Below are 22,551 nucleotides of genomic sequence, written 5' to 3'. Positions count from 1 at the left end.
AGTCCGGCTCCCGTAGGAGTCCGACGAAGTCTTCTTTCGATCAAAGTCGAGGGCGAAGTCCGGCTCCCATAGGAGTCCGGATGAAGTTTGCCTGCAGCCGAAGTTGGAGGCGGAGTCTGGCTCCTGTAGGAGTCCGGACGAAGCTTGTCTACAGTTGAAGTCGGAGATGGAGTCCGACTCCCGTAGGAGTCCGGACGGAGTCTTCTTTCGATCAGAGTCGAGGACGAAGTTCGGCTCCCGTAGGAGTCTGGACGGAGTCTTCTTGCGATCAGAGTCGAGGGCGAAGTCCGACTCCCGTAGGAGTCCGGACGGAGTCTTCTTTCGATCAAAGTCGAGGGCGAAGTCCGGCTCCCGTAGGAGTCCGGACGAAGTTTGCCTGCAGCCGAAGTTGGAGGCAGAGTCCGGCTCTCGTAGGAGTCCGGATGGAGTTTGTCTGCAGTTGAAGTCGGAGATGGAGTTCGGCTCCCGTAGGAGTCCGAACGGAGTCTTCTTTCGATCAGAGTCGAGGGCGAAGTCTGGCTCCCGTAGGAGTCCGGACGGAGTCTTCTTACGATCAGAGTCGAGGGCGAAGTCCGGCTCTTGTATGAGTCCGGACGGAGTCTTCTTGTAGAATCCTCGAGGGGTCACTCTGGACACGAACTTCGGCTGGGGGGGTTTTACACCCAACACCAGTCCCCCTACTTTCGAGTTCAAGTTTCGATCAGAAGAAGTACAGAAAATTTTCACAGCCGAAGTCGTTTCCTTGAATTCTGCATACGACCGCCCTCGAAAATCTTGGCATTTAATGCATGCATGCTGGAGCCTTTTTTCGATTAGGGCGACCCGAAGAGTTTTTTCGAAACTCCCACCAGGACGTGATCCTAAGCGTCACGCCATGAAAGTCTGCGAACGATCAACCCTAGGCCACAGTGAGTGGGACACGCGGTGGGCACTGGTTGGCCTAGGGACACCTGCCACCATAACTGCGCCAGGCTCCGTTGCCTATTTAAGCCCCCGCCTTTCCTCCAGGGGCTTCACTTCGCCTGAGGGTCGATGTCTTTCTTCCGCCTAAGAGCTTAGCCACTCAGCCACTCCATCGGTGCCCTTTCTGACTCCGAGCATCCTTCGCACCGGTCTTTGCCATCTCCGCCGGCTCTCCGCCGTCTTCAGTTCCCCGAGTCTCTCCGAGGGGTTCTCCTGTCGGGGCCTCCACCTCGAAGGCCAACCTCAAGAGGATGCCACGAACTAGGAAGAGTGTGAGGAGGAGAACAGTGATCTGTGAGTTCTCCAGTTGTCAAACTGTCACTGAGGGTTCCTGTCGCCTTAAAGGGGGCTCGAGAAAAAATTTCTTCAACAACAGGGATTTAATAACGGGGACAACCGGTGAAGGCGTTCCGCCTGAGAATTTTGGAGTAGCTGAACGGGGTGACACCGGTCAAGGGGGCAGAGCTGTCGTCACAAGCCGTGGCAGGATCCTTGATGTCGTCGGGGCCGAGAGACCAGAAGCGGTCGGCACCGACAGTGGGGCAGTAAAACTTGTTGTGGGGACGGTGGAAGTAGCGCATGCCGACCTTGTCGGAACACCTAGGACGGCGGTTATCATGGAGCACCCGATGGTGGCGCATATCTCCGGTGCCATCGTTGCCTCCAGGGTAACTCCGGTTCTTCTTGAAACAGATCATCGTCGCCGCTGCCGTTGCCTTTGCTGCCCCCTGAATTCTATCCCATCCTTTTCTCCCTAGGGTTGGAATTTCGGAGATGGAGCGGAATGAGGTGGGGGGAGATAGCCGAGAGGTTTATCACACGCACTAAAAAATATGGCTGGAAAGGATAGAACCGGGAAGAGAAGTCTACAGCTTGAAGTGGCCTCCGGTGTATCCCTTCCGAGCCTTGTATTCGAGCCTTGTAATAATGTTTTCTTTTCTGGCCCTCTGGATCTTGTAACGTACATCTTGTTAATCAAAAAATGAGAAGGAGATTTTGTTACTTCGTCCGCACTTTGCATCAAATTGTTGTCCGCCGAACTTCTTTCCTTTACCATTGTTATTGTTGTATTCCCTTCTTTCTTTTTCTCTTCTTTTCTTTTTTTTTTTTTGACATCGTCCGTAGGTTACCGATAGTTGTCACGCTGGCTCGCCTTTTAGTTATCCTTTTCCTTCAACCTTAATAGCTCTATAATGCATATTTGATGAAAAATATGAGAAGAAAATTTTTCGCTACCTCTTTTACTCATGTGTTGAATTGTCGCTTGCCGAGCTTCTTTTCGACCTTTGCATCGTTCAGAGGTATCCGATTGTCATCGTATCGATCCATCTTTTTCGTCCGTGGTCGCAGATTCGTCTGGGGCCGCTCGGGTTTAGTGCCCCCCATTAGGTCTCGAGCTCGAAGGTTTGAGCTTCCGTCACCCTGAGGAAGTTATCTTATCTTGGGCTTGCGTTGAAAGCTTCCTTGAAAGCTGGGGTTCTTGATAAGAACCCCAATCCTTGCTGAGATGGGGTTCTCTGCATCTTTGACGCTGTTTGTTTTCCATTTATCACCGACTCAGTCCATCACTTTCCCTTTTAACCCCTCTCCCCTTTTTCTTTTTCGAGTGGGATTTTTCCCTCCGCTCTTAGTGGAGCTGCAGGAGTCCGGCTCCCGTAGGTGAAGTCGGGGTGAAGTCTGGCTCCCGTGGGAGTCCGGATGGAGTCTACCTGCAATTGAAGTCAGAGGCAAAATTTGGCTCCCGTAGGAGTCCGGGCGGAGCTTACCAGCGGTCGAAGTCGGGGACAAAGTCCGGCTCCCGTAGGAGTCCGGACGGAGTCTTCCTTCGATTAAAGTCGAGGGCGAAGTCCGGCTCCCGTAGGAGTCCGGACGAAGTTTTATTGCGAAGGGGCCACTGGGGAAGGTCCCCCTTTTTCTCGTCTGGTCTTGAATGACCAGACCTTAATTGATGTCAGGGCGAGGTTCTTTCCCTATTTCTGCCGTAACAGGTTTCAGCTCTGGTTAGGATGAGGTTCTCCTCTTGTCTCTAACGCGGCTGTAGGGGCACATATGGGTGTTGCTGGGCCCTTCCCCCCATCTGGTCTAAAGAGAACCGGGCCTTCGCCTTTGCTCAAGTTAGGGCGAGGTTCTCCTCCTGTCTCTAACAGGACTGTGGGGGCGCATATGGGCGTTGCAGGGCCTCTCCCCCAATCCGATCTAAAGAGAACCGGGCCTTCGACTTTGCTCAAGTTAGGGCAAGGTTCTCCTCCTGTCCCTAACAGGGCTGTGGGGGCGCATATGGACGTTGCAGGGCCTCTCCTCCCATCCGATCTAAAGAGAATCGGGCCTTCGACTTTGCTCAAGTTAGGGCGAGGTTCTCCTCCTGTCCCTAACAGGGCTGTGGGGGCGCATATGGGCATTGCAGGGCCTCTCCCCCCATCTGGTCTAAAGAGAACCAGACCTTCGACTTTGTCGAGACGAAGTTCCCCTCCTGCTTCCGACATAGTTTGTTTTGACTGCCCTGTCGATATAAGCTAGTGCCAAGAGGGGAGACATGTAGATATGCAACTTTTACTTAAAATAAAGTTATCGGTAATACATTTGTAAGTTTTTCGAGCTCCATGGTCGCGGGAGGTCTGCTCCTCCGAGCTCCTTGAGGTAATAAGTTTCGGGCCGGACTACTTCTTTGACCTCATACGGGCCTTCCCAGTTTGGGGCGAGCTTCCCTCGATCCTGAGGTTGCGAGACAGCGGCTCGTCGAAGCACTAGATCTCCTGCTCTAAAGGCTTTATTCTTGACCTGGGAGTTGTAATAGCGGGCGACTTTCTGTCTGTAGGCTGCCATTCGAACTTGAGCTACCTCCCGCCTTTCTTCCAGCAAGTCGAGGTTGGCTTTAAGACCTTGCGAATTTTGATGTTTGTCGAATGCCATGACTCGTGCCGATGGAAGTTTAAGCTCAATTGGGATGACGGCCTCCGTTCCGAAGGCCAAAGCAAAGGGGGTCTCCCCTGTGGGCAGTCTTTAGGTAGTTCGATATGCCCATAACACATGATAAAGTTCGTCTGCCCAAGTTTCCTTCGCTTTTTCAAGCCTTGTCTTGATCCCCTGCAGAAGGGTTCTGTTGGTCACCTCAGCTTCGCCGTTCGCCTGAGGATGGGCTACCGATGTGAAGTTGTGGGAGATGTTTAGATGAGGTTTTCCTGTAGTCGACGTTGGGGATGAAGTCCGGCTCCTGTAGGAGTCCGGACGGAGCTTGTCTGCAGTTGGAGTCGGAGATGGAGTTCGGCTCCCGTAGGAGTCCGGATGGTGCTTACCAGCGTTCGAAGTCGAGGATGAAGTCCGACTCCCGTAGGAGTCCAGACGGAGTCTTCTTTCGATCAAAGTCGAAGGCGAAGTCCGACTCCCGTAGGAGTCCGGACGAAATTTTCCTGCAGCCGAAGTTGGAGATGGAGTCCGGCTCCCGTAGGAGTCCGATCTGCAGTTGAAGTTGGAGACGGAGTCCGGCTCCCGTAGGAGTCCGGACGGAGCTTGTCTGCAGTTGAAGTCGGAGGCGGAGTCTGGCTCCCGTAGGAGTCCGGACGGAGCTTACCAGCGTTCGAAGTCGAGGATGAAGTCCGGCTCCCGTAGGAGTCCAGACGAAGTTTGCCTGCAGTCGAAGTTGGAGGCGGAGTCCGGCTCCCGTAGGAGTCCGGACGGAGTCTTCTTTCGATCAGAGTCGAGGGTGAAGTCCGGCTCCCGTAGGAGTCCGGATGGAGTCTTCTTGCGATCAGAGTCGAGGGCGAAGTCCGGCTCCCGTAGGAGTCCGGACGGAGTCTTCTTTCGATCAAAGTCGAGGGCGAAGTCTGGCTCCCGTAGGAGTCCGGACGAAGTTTGCCTGCAGCCGAAGTTGGAGGCGGAGTCCGACTCCCATAGGAGTCCGGACGGAGCTTGTCTGCAGTTGAAGTCGGAGATGGAGTCCGGCTTCCGTAGGAGTCCGGATGGAGTCTTCTTTCGATCAGAGTCGAGGGCGAAGTCCGGCTCCCGTAGGAGTCCGAACGGAGTCTTCTTGCGATCAGAGTCGAGGGCGAAGTCCGGCTCCCGTAGGAGTCCTGATGGAGTCTTCTTTCGATCAAAGTCGAGGGCGAAGTCCGACTCCCATAGGAGTCCGGACGAAGTTTGCCTACAGCCGAAGTTGGAGGCGGAGTCCGACTCCCGTAGGAGTCCGGACGGAGCTTGTCTGTAGTTGAAGTCGGAGATGGAGTCCGGCTCCCGCAGGAGTCCGGACGGAGTCTTCTTTCGATCAGAGTCGAGGGCGAAGTCCGGCTCCTGTAGGAGTCCGGACGGAGTCTTCTTGCGATCGGAGTCGAGAGCGAAGTCCAGCTCCCGTATGAGTCCGGACGGAGTCTTCTTATAGAATCCCCGAGGGGTCACTTCGGACACGAACTTCGGCTGGGGGGGGGGTTTACACCCAACAGATCCCATTGACAAATAGAAGTCTATTGGTTGATTGTCCCTCAACCAATGAAGTCCTACTTGGGTTTGTTATAGTATCTTTAGCTCAAAATAAATGAGTAACAAGTGAGCACCTGCTTTGATACCACTTGTTGTCCAAGGATGGCTACCCAAGTGGGGGGATGAATTGGATAATTAAAAATTTAAACTTTAATTGTACTGAATTTACTTCAAAGTGCTTAATGAAATTAATTAAAACATAAGTAATGAATAAGAATAATAAAAAAAGTCACATAATTATAAACACAAAGCTTTTATAGTGGTCGACATCAAACTCGACACCTACATCCACTCTCTAAGTAAACCACTTGAAAATTCAACTATAATCACTAATTTGATTATAGTTCGATTGTTTTTTTTAGGTTCACAATCCATTCCAGTTGATTTTGACCTAGGCTCACCAACCATAACTTTATAATGATTATTTTTTCTAGGTTAACAATCAACCAGATAGGTTTTATCTTTGGCTCATCAATCAAATCAATACAATATCCAACTCTAGGCTTGGACTAACCTAAGTTTCTCATTCCAAGAAACTTGAAAATAAAAATTCATAATCACAATTAATACAAGAGTAAATGAGTTTAGAAACAAAAACTCAATGAAGCCCGAGAAAAGAAATTCTGAATATCGCTTGTTGGCTTGATTTCTTCTCTTTAAATGCTTGAAGGAAGTTGGTGAAGCTCTTTAATACTTATAACCTAACTTCCTTTGATTAGTGGATGATCAGAATAATACAAGTATGTCTTGAAATCACTCTTTTTCACAATATGGCTCACACAATGAATAAACTAAACTTGACTTGAATGCTCTTCAATAAATGTTCAAAAATTATTTTTAATACTCTAAGGTGCTTCATTTATATTCTCAAGCTTTTCCACCATTCTAAGGCATCTGAAGAGGCAGTATTTAATGTCCTAGCCATTGAAAATGAAGATCTAGTCATTGGAAGCAAGTTGGGGCGAAAAAATACAGATTTAAAAAATTAGCCATTATAGTAATTTAGTCGACTAATTTTTTTTTGAGTCGACTAAGTTTTTCACTGGATCGACTCAAAATCCTCTTAATCGGCTAAGTATCAGACGACTGAAAAATAACCTTTTTATCTTTTGCTGCTTCTCTGTGATTTGGTTAGCTCAGTCTCTATCTGGGTCGGTTAAGTTGATCTCTGGATTGGCTAAGTGACCACTTGGTTGGTTCAGTAGTCATGACCTAAAAATTTCATATTTCTATCTTGTCTGTCTTCTGAGACTGAGTCGACTAACTGACCTCTAAGTCGACTTACTCTCTGTTTGAGTCGGCTCAATTCTAACTTGGTCCGCTAACTAAACAATGTTTCAAATATCAGCCTCTCTATCTTCTACTATCCTCTGAGACTAAGTCAACTCAAATATCCATTGGATCGATTAAGCTTACGTACCAAGCATGCCATGAGGTCTTTACCAGTCTTTCTTCTCCGATTTCATTTCTAGGCTAAACTTACCTTCTTAACTTGATTTTAATCATTATTAACATTCTTTCGAAAGTATATCTAATCTAGAGTTTCTTCACAAATTGCTTGAGTGGTGGTACTTCATTTAATTTATAGAAAATATTTGAAACTTGGTGAGTACTTGGAATTGAAAGCTACACATCCTCAAAAATAATATTAGTAACTGAATAAATTATACTCAAATATTTTTGTTATCATCAAAATCAATCCAGGAGTTAACAAGATGTCTCAAGATTTCAATTCAGTTTTTAGTATAATACAAAGTATTTCTTCAACATGCAATTATTAAAATTATGATTGATCCTCAAGCATAACCTATCTCGCTGGATACGGATCATAGTACTTTGATCTGCTCCTACGTAGCCATAAGCTATTCAAAATATAAAAATAAAATAATCTATAATCAGATTCCAAGTATAGCCTATCTCGCTGAGCACGAATCATATTCTTAGATCACGACTCATTTCTACGTAGTCATAGGCTATTCAAAAATCTAAATTATAGTCTAAATAAGAAGCACAATACTTGAAAAAATAAAAAAAAAATTATTCATAAAAAAAAATTATTACAATCAAATTTTAATTATATAAAAAAATTATAAAATATAAATACTTAAAAACCTCATCTGCTTTCCAAAGATAAAGATCCTTAGCTGTGCATGATCCCTTCTCTCCTCCTTACAAAGTTTTTGAAGGTTTCTTCGAATTTCTCAAATTGATTTCTACGATGGAGGTATAGAGATTTTTTTTATAGGTGTTAGGAGGGAAGGGATTTTTATGATTTTTAGATATGGAATTAAAGAAAATAGGTAGATGAATGGTTAGAATTTTATTTGTAAAGAATGGATGAAAAGATAGGTAGCTGGTTAAACAGAGAGGAAGAGAGTGAACAAGGGGGCGCCTTTTTTTTTTTTTTTTTTTTTTTTTTTTTTTTTTTTTTTTTTTTGTTACTTTCCTTTTAAAACCGTCAGCATCCGTTCCGTCACACGTCTCATGTGCTCAAACCCGCGCACAAGCCTTCTTTCGTCCGCATGAATCGTTGCACCTGGTCCGGCTCGTTCAAACCACATTGCGCCCACGTTCGGACCCATGCACCAGGTTGCTTGCTCGCATCGTTTCCGCACGCATGCTCCCGCGCAAGCTCTCAAACCGTATAAGCCTTCAAACCGTAGCCCAGGCTGCTATGAACCGCTCCCACTCCCCCATACTCGTGCAGCCAGCTTCAAACCTCTCGGACCCACTTGAACCCGCGCCCCCATGCCATGTGAATGGAGCACATAAAGACCTATAGCCGCGCGTGAATGCCCCTGTGAGCCGAACCGTGCCTTGGCTTTTTCCTCGCTGGGCCCCATCCAAATCATGATCTCAGCCTTCAAAAATCCCAAGTCTCCCTGCTCTTTAAAACTCAGGGGTCCCCCAAATCAAATCATGCTGCTGGTTGTTTTGAAAATTTATGAATAGGGACGGACTGTCTTAAGCTCCGTATCTGCGCACACGGAGAGCATTTATTGGTGATTAATTTTTGATGATTAATATTTTTAAAAAATATAAAAAAAATTAAATATTAAATAATAAAAATTAAATATTAAATATTTTAATATTTTTTATGTTATATCGTCGATCATCAAAAATATTATTTTTTTCATTATCAATAAATTTTTTTTATAAAAAATATCAAATTATATCACCTATCATAAATTTTTAATTCAAAAAATTAATATTATCGACTACCTTAAAATAATTTAAATCACCATATTTTCACTGCATACTCTGATTTAAATCATCAAAATATTTTAGATTTATGATGTAATTTTGACCAAAATATTACTCCATGATGAAAAAGATCTAAAATTTTAAATTCTAATTAAAGTCAAAAATAAACTTTTGATTCTCATCCCAAATATTGGCCGGAATACAATCATCTTATAACGTATTCAAAACTATCATATAGGTTTACTATCATCCAATATAAATTAAATCTTAATTTTTTATCAATTTATTTTAATAAATTTTAAATCAAAATTCTATAAATAAAATCAATAAGAAAAATCTTCCGATGCTTTGTCAAGTTAGGACTTAAATCAAAATATCTAAGTAAAACATACTCAATCATTTCTTTTAAAGTTTCTTCCATCGAGATTTTTGACATCTATCAAAATCCTTCCATAACAAGCATGCAAGCCTCTTAAAATCAAATCTCTATGCAATATCATATTTTACCAAGGGCCTCAGTTTATAAATCAAAAATTTTAAATTATAGTGTCTCATAATCCCATAATCCTAAGATAGATATAAATAGGATCTATAGATTAACTTAGAAATCTAAATTTTGAATTGAAGCTTCGTACACACCATATGGTCTCTAATAGACATAAATAAGATCCATTACTTGAATCCAAAGATGATAATTAAAGATTCTATCAAAATAAATATTCTACAATTTCATAATCAATTTTTTCAATAAAAAATAGACTTCTTCGCAATATCCCGGACTATATTATTGCTTCTATATGCAAGCTTCATATATAACTTATATTTCAGTATAAACCTTAAAGAATATTCTGATCAAATATCATAAAAATCTTTCTTAGATCAAATCTAATCCAACTTCTTGCTAATTTATTCTAATTTGTCACTCAATAATTAACTTCAAACCTAGAAATATTATCATAGTATTACGTCCATATCAAATTTAAGCTCCCAAATTCATTTAAACAATCGATGATCAAACTAATAATCACAATGTACAATAAATTCTCATGATCAATCTTCTTGCCATTACTTTAGATCAAAATCCAACTAATTATATATAATCCATAGATTGCCGCATCATATATCAAACCCGATGAATCATAATTCTTTTGAAATTTTTTCAAATATATTCACAAGGTTTAAGCAAAAATCATAAAGATAACTTACACTGCAATCATCATAGATCTATATCTTAATGTTCCTAATGTCCATCCACCTAAATTTATCCTATGATTGTTTCTATGTGTCATAATTTATCCACTTATATTCTGATATTATATTAATTGCTACGCCTCCAATCCAAGATCGTGAGTCTAGAGATTATGGTAACCGCTGCATACTCATGGAGAACTCTCTTTACAAACATGCAAGACATTCCAAATATAATATCAATGCATCACAGTAAAATTAATAATAAATATTTAACTAACTATAATTAACTTTAATCTCTTATAAAATTTTAATAATATTCAAAAGATATTACATTAATTAAAACTCCAATAATAATCCTATAAAATATAATAATAAATCTATATGTAAACTCAATTGATACTAGTACTGTTAATTTTTGTCTCTAAACTCACTCCCAAGCAGTACCAACATTCAAAATTAAGTATTTAAATCTGAAAAAAAAGAGAGAGTTAATGAGCTTGATAGTCAAGTAAGTAATAAATATCTTAATTAGATATTTCAGGTATTATCGTAAGATATGATAGTCAAAAGCAAATGCCATGAGTAAATATATGAACATATTCTATGCTAATTAATGCAAATCAAATCTTTTTCAATATTTATATTCATATATAATCATAATTTTGATTCGAAACAAATCACGTATAACTCAACAACCTTTAACTATGACCATATTTATAATCTATGATGGGGCCAGAGCTCAATGATCAGAGTGTCAATACATAATCTCCATTGATAGAGCTCACTAAATACTAATGTTTAACCTCCATTAGCAAGATTCACTGAATATCAGTGTTTAACATCCATTGACAAGATCTACTAAATATCAATATTTAACCCCTATTGGTAGGATCCACTGAATACCAATATTTAACCCCTATTGATAGAATCCACTAAATATAGTTAGGCTGAGAGTTCAAATCCTATGATATTAAGCACTATATATATATATATATATATATATCTCATAATTTCATTCTACATATGCATATTTCATAATAAATTAAACCATAATGTTTCAAAAATCTTAAATATGTAAATCTCTTTCTATTCAAAATATAGTTTCATAAATCATCATATATTCAAGACTAATTATTAACTTTCAAAGTAAATTATAAAATATCTCAAAAAGATGGTTCATTACTTACCTTATATATACTTTGATAAGATTCGAATAATTTTAGAAGTTTTATTTCAAATCTTCAATAAATAGATTGTAGAATCCACTATCGAACATCTTTTTATTGCAGAATCAAGTCTAATAATTAGGAAGGGTATAAATAACTATGGAAAGATAGGAGATGGATAGTTGCATCCAATGATCCAGGTTGGTCTAATTATCATAACTTCATTGATCAAGATTAGGCTAGAAGATAGGTGGTTTAACATAGATCAAGGATGTTAAATCAGTAGTGTCCAACAATAATGGAAGTGGAGGCTAATATGTCATTCGATGATCAGGGTCAGTTTAATTCGATTAAGTAACTTTATCTAATCAAAGACAGCTAAGATATCAAAACTCAATAGAGATTAACATAGACTGAATCTTATGATGCTCGATACAGATAAGGATGGTGCAGATATACTGTCCAATCTATAGGATGGTTCAAAATCTATCTATTAGGTTAACTCAGATTCAAAGCAACAGAGCTAGAGACTCTTCATTGGATTCATAAATCAAGTAAAGAAGAAATATCATAGTAAAGAGAAATTAATAAGATGGAACATGACTGATCAAATGATACTATTCGACATTTTGATCGATCCAAGCAAGATAATTTCATTAAATCATGATTGAACTAGTATACAGATTATTTAATAAAAATCATGGGTGATCAAGTCTAATAGTATCCGATCAAGTCAAGATGGCTGCCAGCATGCTGTTCCACAATCGCAGATCAGAATCCTTCACTAAGCTTGGTCAAAATCATTAAATTTTTTTTTGACTAGACTAATTCTAGAGAGAAAAAATTTCATAGAGAAAAAAATAATTTTAGAGAGAGAAAATTGGAAGAGAGAGGAAGGTGAGAGGGGGAGGGAAGAGGGAGGGGACTTCTCATTCCCCTTGTTCTTCAGAATAGGGGAGCTACTCTCCGACGGTGGTGGTGGCCGGGGATGTAGGTTGCGGCGATATAGGTCGACGGTCAGGGATGATAACAGCTGTTGGAAATAAAAAAAAAAAGAGGTGCAAATCAAAGTAGAAATAGGAGAATCAATCCGAGCCCCTTTTTGACAAAATTCGATGGTTCGTCAGTCAGAATCTATGACCTAATAGCTAAGAAAAGAAGGGAGGATGATCAATTGAAGAATGCCGGCCATTACCTGGCTTTCTCAACAACATTCAACTATGATTTTCGATGAACTCAAAAAGGAGAAGATGGTTCTTCTTGGCAATGATTAGAGGCTATCGATGGTAGATGATCCTTTTAAATAGAGATAAAGAGGGGAAGGAGTTAGACACCCTCCTAGTTTTAGATTTTGACTCCAATCAGGAGTCCAATGAGAGTAGAGAAGAAGATGTTGGGACTCTTCTCTTTATTTTCTCTCTTTTTTCCATCACTTTGAAATTCGTGTGACTATTTTAATTGGGTTGATGGGTTGGATATTATATTAGTCAACATTACCCTCTATGCTCTTTTGATCAACCCTTCGCATAAAGGGTTATGTCTATCACTAATCTCTATGAGTGGCTCTAGGGAGGACAATTTTGGTCTGTTAAGGATGATTGTTAACCGATGCAATAAACTAATCATTTTCCTGCCAAGCATAAAGCAGGGTACCATGAATGGCGTAGGTTTTGTCTTAAATTTACGGTATCCAAATCATAGTGGGTAATCATGCTGTTCACATCAAGGCACCACTTACTTGAGACACGAATGAGTACCACATCTCAAATTCTAAAGTGGTTTTTGGAGATAAGTTTTTTGAGTACTTAATCCAAACACTCCCATGGAAAACATAAGCTAGCACTTTGTCCTTCTAATTAGAGAAGAAACATTTTTGATGAAATGGGAGGTGGTGCCACCCAGAGTTTCATTCAAACTTCATGAATATTTATATAAGAAGGTAGCGAATCGAGCTTAGGAAGCTCGATTTGGAGCTTGGCTGTAGAAATTTAAAGATCAGGTTTATAGGTAATCAGAGTTTAGATTTTTAGATTCAAAAACTTAAAGTTACAGGAGTATGGACTTCAGAGTTATAGTTTTAGGCCCGAAGAAATTTGTGCTACAGCTTCAGGTATGGGCTTTCTTAGAGAGGATGGGTAGGCGATAGGAGATTAATAGTAGATCTTATCTCTATCAACTTGGAAGTAGCTCACTACAAGAAAAAGAAGATTCACCAACACTCTTTTTGTTATAGTTTTATGGTTTCATGCACGCATGATTTTGCAAAATAAGTACGCAGTAGAATTTTAAAATTTTTCATATTAAATCTAATTTAATCTAAGCATGCATTAGATCAAATCTTCAAACCATAAACAGGATCATCATATGTGAGATAAAATTCAGATACAGAAATCAAATAGAGAAAAATAAATACAAAATATACCTGGATATAGATCAATCTTCAACTCGAACAGATGATCATGGATGTCTTCTGAAGGTCCCCTCTAGCCGCACAAGCACTCAACCTCTACGGATATCTACATGAGACTCTAATTTGATCAAAAATCTTTTGATCTCACCAGAGTGCTAGCACCCTTGCAGAGATTACATCTTGACAGTTAAAAATCTTCTTTTCTCCTAAGATACTCTTGGAGAATAAGAAGATGTAGGAGGATCTTAATCTCTACGTCAGAGATCATAAGAAGAACCCTTTCTTCTCTTTTCTTTTTAAAATCAATGCACCAAATCTCTATAATAGAGATGTAATAATTTTATCTAACTTTTGGATAAAGAGAAGAGGAGATAACAATATCCCGTTAGATGTATGTCCTAGAAGCCAACATGGCGGACATATTGTAATTAATCTAGGACATAATTTTATACTTAATATATTGATATGATCAATAAAAGGATAAATTTTTTTTTATTCAAGTGTAATGTGTCCTTGAATCGTCCATTGAATTAGTTTTGATATATATTCTCAAAGTGTTGAGAATTAGAGACGTATTTAATTCCTAAAGGCTCTCGATCATAGGATCATCATGAGGATGATGACAGATCCGGATAGACTGACGCACAAATTACTTTCTTCGAGATAGATGAATCTCTAATCTACTGTATAGAGACACAGAGCAACGAGTGCGGATGGTTGTTAGAGAACAACTAACATTGAGCATGACTATACGAGAGATCACTTGAATTTCTATTCAATCGTCAGTGATTGTCTCGATGTTGTAGTTGGGTGTCTAGTCCTTTGACTTGAGATGGTACTACTGCTCGTAGTGAGACTGCTGGAGTTTGATTGACACATAAACATGGGTCTTAATGAGCCCTTATAGTAGATATTGACGATAGTTGGTTCACTGTAGGAGTAGGGTGCGCATCAAGATGGGATCTATCAACCTTGATAAAGAGGAGTAGTCCTATGGGATTTGAGAAGCTAAGTCCATGAATCTGTGGCCACAGTAGAGTGATTGATGAAAAAGAATTTTCATAGATATCACATCTAGATTTGAGCTAATCAAATCTATCATATTACTAATGTTGAGATTTGACGATTTATCCATGATCTGCCATCTAGTCGGGACTCACGATAGAGGGACTGAATCACACGTTAACTACACCTAGAGGTTCATTTTAGTTCTACTAAGTTACCACTATAAACTGCTAGATGTGGTGGATTGTGAGAGCTCACTAAAATTATTTTGGATCAACAATCTTTGATAGAATTAGAGTAGAATTGTTTTGACCCATTGAAAAGAGTTTGAATGATACAATGATGTAGATCATTGTATGTCTCACTACTAGATAGAATTGAACCTATGAGGTCACACAATAAAGAGATCATGTCTGAAATTAGTATTTGAGCTTATGAAGTATTAATTGAATTTAGAAAATCCATTGGGTTCATGGTAATCTTACTAGCACATGGTTGGACCCAATTCCTCTTTCAGTTAGGATTATTTATTTGATAAGTTAATTCTAACTTAATTATCTGCTAATTACCTATATGAATAAGATTCATGAGACTCTAATTATTGGGTACCTAAGGTTATAGATCACATAAATTAAGGGTGCAAGTCCCTTATGAATCTCTTTGATAGTTATTATGGGGCACTACTTTGAATTGTTTAATTTGGACGTGTCCATTGATTAGAGAACCTTTAGTTCTCATATGTGGTGTCTCTTGGGTGCAAAAGAGGTTGTCTAATTATAAATGCAAGGGCTTCTATAGTTGGCGCCTAAGGGGCTTCCTAATTTAAGTTGGATAACTTAAGTTAATAAGAATCCTAATGCAAGTAGGACTTGTATTATATGATTGAATATGATTCAATCTTTGTGCCTATAAAAGGAGACCTCTTCTAAGATCCTAATACCATTCAAGCCAGCCCCTCTCCACCCCAAGAGAACCTCTCATGCCCTCTCTTCCTCCCTCTTTCTCTTCTCCTTGGGCGTCCTCATGCCATACTACTTGGGACACGCGTCCCAAGTTTTGCACACGCCCAAGGCATTGGGCGGCCCTTCATCTACTAGTTGTTGATCTTTTGTAGTACTATAAGGTAAGGAGAATGGCTAGAGAAGAAGAGAAGATAAGGATCAAGGAGAAAGATCAAACATTAATCGCGATCTAGGCTTCGTTCAGATTCAGCAGGCTGAATTTTAGAGAATCAAAATTCAGATCTTAAAGAGCTGTTCCATGCTCTCGAGTGGATACTCGTAGAGGTTGGATACTTATGTGGCTAACAGAAAGTTTCATCTCTTTCAGATCCAGATTTGAAGAAAGAGATTACGAAAAAGGTATGTGATTTGATCACAATTTAAATTTCAGTATATATCAATTTCAGCATATGAAATAGATCTATATGGTTTTATATTTTTATGCAAGTAAAATTTAGATTAAAATTATTTTAATCTTATTCTCTACTGTAGTATTTAGAAAATTAAGTTTTTGAAATACATATGCATGCTTCAAACCCCAAATTACAACAGTGGTATCAGAGCAACGGGTTTTCATATGCTAAATTTTGATATACATATCTTTGAAAAGATTTCAAAATTAATTTTTTTCTTAATACATAAGATGTATGGATGGATCTTCAAATTTAAAATCTAATTTTAGATTTAATTTTAGAACATATAGTTGATATGTTGTTGCATGCATAGATTTGAATTTTGATCTAGAAAGAGTTCTAATTAATGTTCATGTGAAATATAGATGCATGTATGAAATCTAAAATTTTTTATGATCTGAATTTTGATTCATATATGTGATATATGATTACATATTTAGATTATAAATTTATTTTTAATCTTATTCATGACTAGTATATGAGATATATTACATCATGCTTAGATCTAAAATTTTGTTTAGATCTAATTATACATGCATATATATGATATATATTTGTATGCTAAAATCTGAAAATTATTTTTATATTTTAAAACTTACTTTCATACAAAATATTTAAATCTAAAATATAATTTTAGAATCTGAAATTTGTGTTTGTACATGAGAGTTTTGGTCATAGAAAAATCAAAAATTAGGTCATATAATAGGATTACATCTAAGATTTTTTATTTGAGTCATATGGATCTAATTCGATTAAGTAATTAGTCAAACTGAGTCAAGTATTGAATTAAGTTAGATCAATTAAGTTAATGATCATATAATTATTGTTGATCAAATAGATCGAGTCCCATATGTAGAATCGATTAACTTAAAGACCTAATTTGGCTCGTTGGTTTGAGCCCGATTCGCTTGAGCTAACTAATTCTTATCAATCAACCTATTAGTATCTAAGGCAAGTTAATGAGACATAGTTATTTAATTGATTCTGTTAGCCAACTTGGCCAATTCATTGGTGTTTAAGGAAGGCAATGGGGAGACCCCATCGTTCTCCACTTACCTGGCCAATTTGAAAGATTGGATCTTGAATTAGGTTGCTTAGCAATCTGGTTTAACCCATGCCAGTTAGATCAATCATATGATGACTAATTAGATGAGATGTAAATCCAAACCTTTCCATAAATAAAGTCCATAGGTCTTCCACCGTTGTAGATATGCGGATGTGCTACCGGCATTGATTATTCTCGACTGGTCACAGTGGTTCAGTTGCATCAGGAACACATAACCACTCTATTAGCAAAGAGTTGCTCCAGGATAAGGATGGGGTTGGGCCTAATAACTGTTAGGTGAGGGACCCAATGATGGTCTTGCACGTGCTTGTAAATGGTAGGTCGAGCTTAACTAAGAAGTGTGGGCAATAACTGTTAGGTGAGCCACATGACTTAGAGACCAAGTTGTTGCAACATGCTTAGTGAAGCATTTGGGCAAGGAGTTGCCTACGCATCGATGTGTATGTTATCAATAACTATTAGGTAAGATGCATGTCATCGGTGAGACCGCAGCACCCACTAGGAATCTTTTGTCACGTCAGAATTTTTGTTTCGTTTTTGGAGAGTGGAGGGATCCAAAAAATTAGTGAGAGTCATTATTTGCATCTTAAAGTCTCTAGAAGCAAATTAAAATATTAAGTACAAAAGTCTAACTTGAATATTTACTCTCACAGTTAAACCAACATGTCAGCCTCAAATCCTCTAGCTTGCATCTTTGAAACCAATCATTTGACCGATAATAATTACAAAGATTGACTCAGAAATCTCAGGATTGTCCTGACTTCAAAAAAGTTAAGCCATGTTCTCGACCAAGATTTCATTATATTGCCAAACCATCCTACTGCTGAGCAGAGAGCTGCTTTTAAAAAGTGGACTGATGAAAATGGTCGGGTTAAGTGCTATGTGCTGGCGTCTATATCAAATGAGTTGCAAAGCCAGCACGAGCATATGTCTACTGTTCGAGGCATGATTACTCACCTACAAGAGTTGTATGGTGAGCAGAGCCATACTATACGCTTCGAAGTGTCCGAAAGACTCTTCAACCTGAAGATGCGTGAAGGACAGTCTGTCCATGAGCATTGTATGACAGTGTCAAGGATATTGAGGAGCTTGAGAAGCTCGAGATGGATATGCAAAAGGAATTGTAGATGGATCTGATCCTTCAATCCCTTACCAGTTCATATAATCAATTCATCATGAATTTTCATATGATCAAACTTGATTGTACTATTTTCGAACTTGTCAACATGTTGGTCACAACGGAGAGTACCTTGAAGAGTTCAAGGAGCTCTGTTCTTACTGTGGAGTGGACTTCTTCTTCCAAGAAAAAGTCTGTTGGAAGGAAGAAGGCTAAAGCTGCAGAGAAGCAGAAGAAAGAGTGCAAGCCAAAAAAGGATGGTCCAAAGGTGGCTGAGCCAAAGAAAAGGTGTTTCCACTATTATGCTGAAGGCCACTAGAGGAGAAACTGTCCAAAATACCTAGAGAGCAAAAAGATCAAAATGGGTGACAAACCTTTCGAAGGTATGCTCGTAATTGAATCTAACCTTATGGTTTCTTCTACTTCTAATTGGGTATTGGACTCTAGCTCGAGTGCTCATATATGTACCTCAATGCAGGGTCTGATAGAAAGTAGGAAGTTAAGAAAAGATGACATGATCCTTCGGATCAGCAATGAAGCAAAGATTGCTGCAGAGACCATTAGCACTTACCCTCTTCGATTACCGTCTAGCGTTAGATTAGATTTGAAAGACTATTATTATATTCCTGTAGCTAGTTAAAATTTAATTTTCGTGTCTGTGCTAGCACAGAAAGGTTTTAAAATTAATTTCAATAAAGACTTTTGTTCTATTTATTTATGAAATAAATTGGTTGCACGAGGTCTTTTAATTGACAGTCTTTATCACTTGCATGTTGATGTGAATGTGAACCTAAACGAGTAAATAGTGAGTGCCGTAGGTCAAAAGAGACTCAGAGATGAAATTAACCAAAAGTACTTATGGCACCATAGACTAGGCCATATTAGAGAAGATAGGATAAACAAACTGAAAAAAGATAGGATCCTTGGCTCTCTTTGCCCAGAGCCATATCCAGTTTGTGAATCTTACCTTCGAGGAAAGATGGCTAAGTTGCTCTTTGTAGGACATGGGGAAAGGGCCACAGAATTACTTGTCCTGGTACATACTGACGTGTGTGGGCCATTTGATGTACAGACTAAGGATGGTTACACCTCCTTCATTACCTTTACCGATGATTTGTCTAAGTACGGATATATGTATCTAATGAAACACAAGTCTGAGGTCTTTGAAAAGTTTAAAGAATTCAGGCATGAAGTAGAAAAGCAGACAGACAAGCCCGTTAAGGTTCTTCGATCTGAATGAGGAGGAAAATATCTTAGTCAAAAATTTCTAGAATATCTTAAGGACAACGGCATAGTCTCTCAGTGGACCCCTTCTGGAACACCTCAGCTCAATGGGGTATCTAAAAGGAAGAACAGGATTCTATTGGATATGGTTAGATCCATGATAAGCTTCACTGATCTATCCTTATTTCTTTGGAGACATGCCTTGTTAACTACCATTCACTTGTTGAATAGGATTCCTTCAAAGTCTGTTCCTACCATACCGTATGAGATATGGTTTAGTAAGAAGCCGAGTCTGGGTTATCTTAAGACTTGGAGATGTTCAGCCTATGTCAAGAGACAGATGGAAAAAAGTTGGAGGATAGATCTATTATAGCTCGTTTTATAGGGTATCTAAAAAAATCTATGGGATACTACTTTCTACAAGATCACAATATGATTGTGAGTCGAAATGCCATATTCCTAGAAAAATATTTATCCAGGATAGCGGCAGTGGGAGGTTAGTAGAGCTCGAAGAGAAGATCTCTGAAGAGCCTAGAGCTATAGATCATCAGGAATCTATAATTCATAAGTCAGTAGTTGATGTTCCTCTACCACCTCATAGATCTAGCAGAGTCTCCTGACCTCCTGAAAGGTACACGGGTATGCTTACGGAGAAAATAAAGGAAATATTTTTTATGAGAGATAGGAGTCATGGAGATGATCCCAATACCTTTGACGAGACGATGTCTAATATCGATTTCGAGAAATGGTTAGATGCTTTGAAGTCAGAAATTGACTCGATGCACTCGAACCAAGTTTGAACTTTAGTGGATCCACCTAAAGGTATTGTACCTATTGGATGTAAAAACTATCTTTTTAAATAGATATCTTGAGGAAGATATCTATATGGAGCAGCCTATGGGTTTCATGTCCGGTGATAGTGATCATAGAGTCTGCAAGCTGCAAAGGTCCATATATAGATTAAAGCAGGCTTCTTGGAGTTGGAACCATCATTTTGATGAGGCAATCAAATCATTTGATTTCATTAAAAATAAAGAAAAATTTTATGTATACAAGAGAGTCAGTGGGAGTACAATCACCTTCCTCATACTGTATGTGGATGATATTCTTCTCATTGGGAATGATATTCCCATGTTGACCATGATCAAAAGATGGTTGTCCAAGAAATTCTCTATGAAAGATCTAGAAAAAGCATCCTATATTCTCGGAATAAAGGTCTATAGGGATAGATCTAAACGGATGCTTGACCTGTCACAAAAGCTATATATAGAGAAGATGCTGAAGAGGTTCAGCATGAAAAACTCCAAGAGAGGTCTTTTACCTCTTAGGCATGGTATTCGTCTCTCCAAGGTGATGTGTCTGACCACATTTGAGGAGATTCAGTGCATGAGTAGGATTTCTTATGCTTCGACAATAGGAAGCCTCATGTATGTCATGCTATATATTCGACTTGATATTGCCTTTGCTGTGAATGTCACAAATAGGTTTCAGTCGAATCTAGATAAGGAGCACTGGATAGCTGTGAAGAACATCCTTAAGTACTTAAGAAAGACTAAGGATCTGTTCTTGATATTTGGAGGTGATTCTGAGTTGCGATTTGAGGGTGTATTCTTGTTCGATTTACTAGAAGGGTTCTAAGTAATCGATCAACGGAGGCTGACTGTGCTATAGATGTATAGTATGAATTTTGATTTTAATGTTAGTTGTAAAACTGGATATCATTTCATGATACAGTACTGCAAAGACAATGACACCATAGCCCTTGCTAAAGAGCTAAGATCTCATCAGCAATCCAAACACATAGAGCACCGATATATGCGACAACCTCATATCGAGATGCGAAGAGTAGACTCCACGGATAACGTAGTAGACCTACTGACTAAGCAGCTGAGCCAACCGAAAATGGAAGTCCATCTTGAAAAGATGGGACTTAGATTTATGGCCAATTGGCTTTAGTCCAAATAGAAGATTGTTAGATGTATATCCTAGAAGCCAATATGGCTGATACATTGTAATTAATCTAGGACATAATTTTATACTTAATATTTTGATATGATCAATAAAATAGTAAATTTTTTTTTAGTCAAGTGTCATGTGTCTTTGAATCATCCATAAAATTAGTTTCGATATATACTCTCAAGATGTTGAGAATTAGAGACATGTATTTAATTTCTAAAGATTTTCGGTTATAGGATTATCATAAGGACGGTGACAGATCTGGATAGACTAATACACAAATCACTTCTTTTAGGATAGATGGATCTCTAATCTACTATGTAGAGACACAGAGCGATGAGTGTGGATGGTTGTTAGAGAACAACTAGCATTGAGCGTGACCATACGAGAGATCACTTGGATTCTATTCAATTGTTAGTGATTATCTCATTGCTGTAGTTGTATGTCTGATTCTTTGATTTGAGATGGCACTACTGCTCACAGTGAGGCTGTTGAAATTTGATTGACACATAAACATGGGTCTCAATGAGCCCTTGTAGTGGATATTGATGACAGTTGATCCACTGTAGGAGTAGGATGTGCATTAAGATGGGATCTATCAACCTTGATAGAGAGGAGTAGTCCTATGGGATTTGAGAAGCTGAGTCCATGAATCTGTGGCCACCATAGAGTGATTGATGGAAAAAAATTTTTATAGACATCACATCTGGTCTTGAGCTAATCAAATCTATCATATGACTGATGTTGAAGTTTGATGATTTATCCATGACCTGCCATCTAGTCAGGACTCATATTAGAGGGACTGAATCACATGTTAACTATACCTAAAGGTTCATTTTAGTTTTACTGGGTTGCCACTATATACTGCTAGGTGTCATTGATAGATTGTGAGAGCTCACTAGGGTTGTTTTAGATCAATAATCCTTGATTGAGTTAGAGTGAAATTGTTTCGACCCATTGAAAAGAGTTTCAATGTTACAATGATGTAGATCATTGTATGTCTTACTACCAGATAGAATTGAACTTATGAGGTCACACAACAAAAGGATCATGTCTGAAATTAGTAATTGAGCTTATGAAGTGTCAATTGGGTTTAGAGAAATCTATTAGGTTTATGGTAACCTTGCTAGCACATGGTTGGACCCAATTTCTCTTTCAGTTAGGATTACTTATTTGATAAGTTAATTCTAACTTAATTATCTTCTAATTATCTACATAAATAAGATTCATGAGACTTCAATTATTGGATGTCTAAGATTATGGATCACATAAATTAAGAGTGCAAGTCCCTTATGAATCTCTTTGATAGTTATTATGGGGCACCACTTTGAATTATTCAATTTGGACATATCTATTGATTAGAGA

The 22,551-nt window shown here is 38.9% G+C and overlaps 1 long non-coding RNA gene across 1 annotated transcript in view; it reads right to left on the bottom strand.

Annotated features, from left to right (window-relative positions):
- Positions 1-7,824: 7,824 nt before the first annotated feature.
- LOC140854341 (uncharacterized) overlaps positions 7,825-22,551 on the bottom strand; it is a 32,044-nt gene continuing 17,317 nt past the window's right edge. Inside the window, exon 3 of the long non-coding RNA XR_012137550.1 lies at positions 7,825-8,410. This is a non-coding gene — a long non-coding RNA (uncharacterized lncRNA). The remainder of the gene's footprint in view (positions 8,411-22,551) is intronic.

This window comes from Elaeis guineensis, chromosome 16 (assembly GCF_000442705.2).
Source record: "Elaeis guineensis isolate ETL-2024a chromosome 16, EG11, whole genome shotgun sequence".
NCBI lineage: Eukaryota > Viridiplantae > Streptophyta > Magnoliopsida > Arecales > Arecaceae > Elaeis > Elaeis guineensis.
This window is presented reverse-complemented; position numbering and strand designations above follow the sequence as displayed.